A 6000-nucleotide genomic window follows, 5' to 3' on the forward strand; every position below is an offset into this window, starting at 1 on the left:
TGCAACGTGCTCTACATGGGGTTGCCTTTGAAGACGGCCCGGAAGCTTCAAATGGTCCAGTGTGCGGCAGCCAGGTTGCTAACAGGAGCAGGGCTCAGGGAGCATACAACTCCTCTGCTGCATCAGCTCCACTGGCTGCCAGTTTGCTACCAGGCTCAGTTCAAAGTGCTGGCTTTAGCCTATAAAGCCCTAAACGGTTCCAGCCCAGCCTATCTATCCGAACGCATTTCTTCCTACGAACCCTCCAGGAAGTTAAGATCATCTGAGGAGGCCCTGCTCTCGATCCCGTCTGCTTCACAAGCACACTTGGCGGGGACAAGGAACAGGGCCTTCTCTGTGGTGGCCCCTCGGCTGTGGAACTCCCTGCCTCGGGATATCAGATCAGCCCCCTCCCTCCTGACTTTTCGGAAGAAAGTAAAAACCTGGCTCTTCGAGCAAGCCTTTGGAACCCTGGAATAAATAGTCAAGCTTGAGATGGAGAATGACCCAGGAACGGCCAAGACGATGAAACGGATGAGGATTGGAATGAGAGGATATAGCTCTTTTTAAATTGTTATTGCACTGTCTCTTTTGTGTAAATGCACTTAATTGTTTTTTCTGTTGTATTGTATTGATGGCATCGAATTGTGCCGATATGTAGACTGCCCTGAGTTGCCTGCGGGCTGATATGGACGGGATATAAGTGATGTAAATAAATAAATAAATAATAGTACATATGTGTTTATGGGAGATATAGGCCAAAGAATCTGTGCTCTTCCCTATAAGCAGGGGAGAATTGCTACAAACTACAGCTTTTTAAAACTATGGGTCCCAATCCCAAATGGGGTCCCCTTAACTCAATGTTGGGGTCACAAAAAATTGGCAACATCAAAAGGTTTCTGAATGGCACCCATTTACACAACTCTGCTAGCAACAATAAGCAGTGTTTACAGTTGAAGCAGAAGATGCTTCAGCTGTACTCCACAGAAAGGAAAATCAGCCTGTTTAGCAAACTTTGCAAATACTGGTTTATTGACAGTAAACATTTGATTTTTACACCTATGTTATATAACTGCAGTCACATAAAAATGAATGGAAAAAGTTTAAGAAACCCTGCTATAAACAACACACCTATTTAAAGAGAGAGGAATGGGGTAATCCCTTGATCTTTTATGACAGGGATGGGCAAAGTGCATCCTAGGCTTTGCTTGCAGTCCTTGACTCTTCCAGGATGATGATGACGACGATGAAAACAACAACAACAGCACTTTATTCATATTCTGCCTTTCTTTCCAAAGAGTCCCAGAGTAGATTACAGTATATAAACAAACACAGACAAATATTCAATGCCTTGATTACAATGGCATACAATGAAACACAAATACACGACAAAGGCAAAGGTTTCTCCTTTCATTTCCAGCTCTGGAGGTGGTGCTCATCTCTGGCTCTGAAGGAGGTGCTCTATCTCCATTTCCAAGCAAAAGAGCCTGCATCTGTAGACACCTCCTGGTCGTGTAGCTAGCATGACTGCTTGGAGAGTCTTTTGCCTTTTCCTGCTGAAGCAGTACTAATGATCTACTTATATTTGATGTTTTCAAACAGCTAGGTTGACAGGAGCTAGGGCTAACAGTGGGAGCTCACCCCATCCTGTGAATTTGAACTGCCAACCTTCAGGTCAACAGTTCAGCAGCACAAAGGTTTAACCCATTGCGCCACTGTGACCCAGGATGCCTGGCTATACTTCTGGTAGTAAAAAGGGAGGGTGGGATAGAATTGAATTGTGTCTCCTTGAATTCTCCCATGAGACACAATTCATCTTTTAAATAAATCTGAGGACCTAAATACTCTAAAGGCGCCAGATCCCACCTGACCTTGGAAACTAAACATGATCACGCTGGATACCAGTGAGCAGCAGGTACTACCCTATTTACTCAAATCTAATGCTCAACTTTTTGGCTAAATTATCTCTCCAAAACTAGGGTGTGTAATATAGTAATCCCAGGGCAGACTGAGCCAAAGCAAAGGGGGAAGCTGCTTCAGGAGCTTCACCTGGAGTTCCTACTTGAATGACATCACCTTAAATTTAACTGCCAGGGCTCAATGCTATGCAGTCCTGGGATCTGTAGTTTGGTGAGGCATCACCATTCTTCTCTAGAGAAGGCTTGAGACCTTGTAAAACGACAGCCCCCATGATTCCATAGTATTTCACCAAGGCAATTAATTGTACCAAGGCATCTACAGCATAGATGCATCCCCAGGTTTTCCTTTCCATTGCTGGAAGCTTTGGTGTTCTAACACTTTTATTTTTAAAAAAAAGCAATTCTAAGCATCCAGCAGCTATAATGCACACCTTTTGGGGCAAAATTACAAAGAGTGCACTTTTTGCTGCTGCACATTGCATTTGACAGGAAATACTCTTTTTGGTTTCAGGGTTTTGAAAATTAAAGTGCACATTAGATTCAATGGCGCATAAGGCTTTCGTAAATACACGTATATTTCAAAAGAGGAAACTGGCAACCCAAAAAATCCCTACAAAATCCATGAAGTAATTATAAGTCAACAGGCAAAGGGCTGCTTTGCTGTATTTTTTTTAAAAAACTTTTTAAACACTAGCAAACTTTTTTCATGTTTTGGCATTTTTGTCTAGTTTGTGCAGCCTACAGAAGGTCACAGGAGCAAATAATTGGCTTCTGGGCTCTCTGCAGTTTCTCACTGTCTTACACTGATAAATCATTGCTTTGTTTAACATAACATTTTTACTCAGCAGTCAGCTCCCTGGGATGACTTCCAGGTAAGTGTGGCAGCACTGCAGTCTAAGACGGGAATCAATAACAACGGTGCTGCTAGAAAATCTGATTCCAACCAAGGTCATTACAAAAGGATGTGAGCTCAAAAATGTTCCCTTTTTATAGAAAAATACCTGTCAGAATTAATTAAAGAGCATGTAATTTTTTTAAAGGAGTTTGTCCTGGGTCTGATTTGGGTTGCAAAATTGTCTGGAAAGTACCAGCTTTTGTCTCTGTTAGCCAATATGTCAGTCCACATTTGTGCATAGTGTTGTGTGCCATAGAATGTAGGGGGAAGGTCATGTGATGGTTGTAGCAGGATCAGTGTTGTAATACTTGCCATGACATCAGCCTCATCTACACTGACCATTTAATACAGTTTCAAACTGGTATTGAGGGAAAGTTGTTTCACTGTACAGATGATTACATAAGAAATCCTGGAACTTGAGTCTTGGACACAAACCACTATGCACATGAGGATCTTTATTTTGTGTACATTGCAGGAGTTTTTCCCCCCCTGACTACCATAGTTTGAAACTAGTGTCAAAATGCATTAAATGTTCTGAGTAGATGACACCACTTTTATGTAATTCTTACTGCTTTCCATAGGTCAGCTGCATCAGAACCCAAAATACTGTAGGTAGAAATGGTAAATCTGGCAAAAAGTTTACATTGTGCATTCAAATTACCTTTTTTGTAATTAAACTGAATGGTGTTGATAAATGTGTAGGTTATACATATATTGATACAAATATACATTATCCAATATAGGCAGCCCCCAAGTAATGAACAAGATGGGTTCTGTAGGTTTGTTCTTAAATTGAATTTGTTTGTAAGTCAGAATAGGTACATTTTAAAGTATAACTCCAACCAGACAGATAGATAGATACTATAGATAGATAGATAGATAGATAGATAGATAGATAGATAGATAGATAGATAGATAGATAGATAGATAGAGCTTTGGATAGCTGTTGTGTTTGTTTTGCTCTCTGTGCCCCTGTTCAGAAGATTCCACCTCAGTTTTTGTCCCTGTGGAAATTTGATTTTGAAAAAAAAAATGGCTTGCTGTGGAAACAAAGACTGGTGATAAAGCATCAGTGGAGACACATTTTCCTCATGACAACTCTTCCAGGAGTGAATTTCCCTTCCTGGAGGTTGATCTCTTTTGCTTCCAGTTGTTTCACCCCTGTTCTTAACTAGGAGTTGTCTGTAAATTGGATGTTTCTAACTCAGGGACTGCCTGTATATATAACTCACTATGTTTTGATTTCTAATATTAGCTGCTTTGTAGATAAAGCTACTATCCAAGAGATATATTCCCCAAACAGCCTGCAATACAGTGCTTTCATTGCTTCAGTTTCTCCTCCTTCACTGAGGACTGTTATTGAAATTGCCAGCATTTTAATGAACAAATACCTCCCAGAGATTGATGGTACCAGGCATGTAGCTGGGGGGGGGGGGGGGGGGGGGTCTCGGGGGGCTTCAGCCCCCCCCCCCGAAATTCTCAGGGTGGTTTGCGAAAAGGCCTTACTGGTGCATTATTTAAACTGTTATGTTTATTCATATCATGATCTGATCACCATACTCCAAATATCCCATATGCATGGGGGTATTGGGGTAATGATACAAAAGGTTTGCTAGGCTAGACCCCCTTTCACTCAGACTCAGCCCCCCCCCCGAAACTCAGCCCCCCCGAACCCCCCCCCCCTGAAAAAAATTCACACACCCCCCAAACAAAATCCTGGCTACGGGCCTGGATGGTACGGTTGCCTAGTTTTGCAGTTTAGTTAAATTTTAGATCCAAACAGATAAAGTGAGAGAGGTTGCAATCAGGAGGGTTTCACATATCTAAGGTCCTTTCTATACTGCCATATAAAATCCAGATTATCTGCTTTGAACTGAATTATATGCTTTTTTTGGAATAATTTTTATTAAAACAGTTTGAGACACAAATACATGGAAAGAGGGGGAATATTTAAAGAGAAGATAGAAAAGTAGGAAATACAGTCAATAAGGCAACTATCTAAAGAAATATATATATACACAAATAGAAAATACAAAAATACAAAACTCAAAAATAAAATAAAATAAAATGACTTCCATTCCAATCTCAGGATCTTCTTATCTTTTAATTCATTGTTTATTTACCTCTTCTTTGTTTCTCTCTCTTTTCTTTTCATTTCATAGTCATAAAAGAGAGCCCAATTTGCCTTTTTTATAGATTGATAATCTGGATTATATGGCAGTGTAGATCAGCCTGATATAATCCAGTTCAAAGAAGATAGTGTGGAATATATGCTTTGATAATCTGGATTATATGGCAGTGTAGATGGGGTATGTGGCTGCCATATAATCCAGGTTATCAAAGAAGATCATCCACATTATCTGCTTTAAACTAGATTATATGAGCCTACGGCTGGATCTACACTGCCCTATATCCCAGGATCTAATCCCAGATTATCTGATTTGAACTGGATTATATGTGTCTACCCTGCCAGATAATCTGGGATAGGAAGATAATCTGGGATCAGATACTGGGATATAGGGCAGCATAGGCCCCGGTGGGAAGGTAACGGCACTCCAAGAAGTCATGCTGGCCACATGACCTTGGAGGTGTCTACAGATAACGCCGGCTCTTCATTTTAGAAATGGAGATGAGCACCACACCCCAGAGTCAGACACGACTGGACTTAATGTCAGGGGAAAACCTTTACCTTTACTTGAAGCCCCTTCTACTCTTGTCATATAATCCAGACTATCAAAGCACATAATCTGCATCATCTGCCATATAACTGGATTATGTGTTTATCCTGCCATATAATCCAGCTCAAAGCAGATAATCTGGATTATATATGGCAGTGTAGAAGGGGTTGTAGATCCATCTTTAATGGGATCTAAATTACAGGGGAAAAATCTGCCCTTTTCAATCTCAGGGTATCTTTCCTTTATCTCTCTGGGAACATCTCTTTTTTTCTTGGCATTGCTCCCTTTCTTTCCCCCCTCATATTTGTTTTAATTAATTTGCTACACTTAAGCAAAGAGACATGTATTGGTGTAGATATTCAGGAACATTTTTAAAAATGATGATTTTGCTTCATGTTTACCTCTAGCCTTCATTTCTCATTTCACTCAATTGTTGCTCCTGAAGGGTATTGTGTCATTGATACTGTTCCTGTCAAAGAGTGTTAACAAACATTTCACGCTTGTGCTATTTCATTTTATACTATGTATT

This window comes from Anolis sagrei, chromosome 4 (assembly GCF_037176765.1).
Source record: "Anolis sagrei isolate rAnoSag1 chromosome 4, rAnoSag1.mat, whole genome shotgun sequence".
Taxonomy (NCBI): Eukaryota; Metazoa; Chordata; class Lepidosauria; order Squamata; family Dactyloidae; genus Anolis; species Anolis sagrei.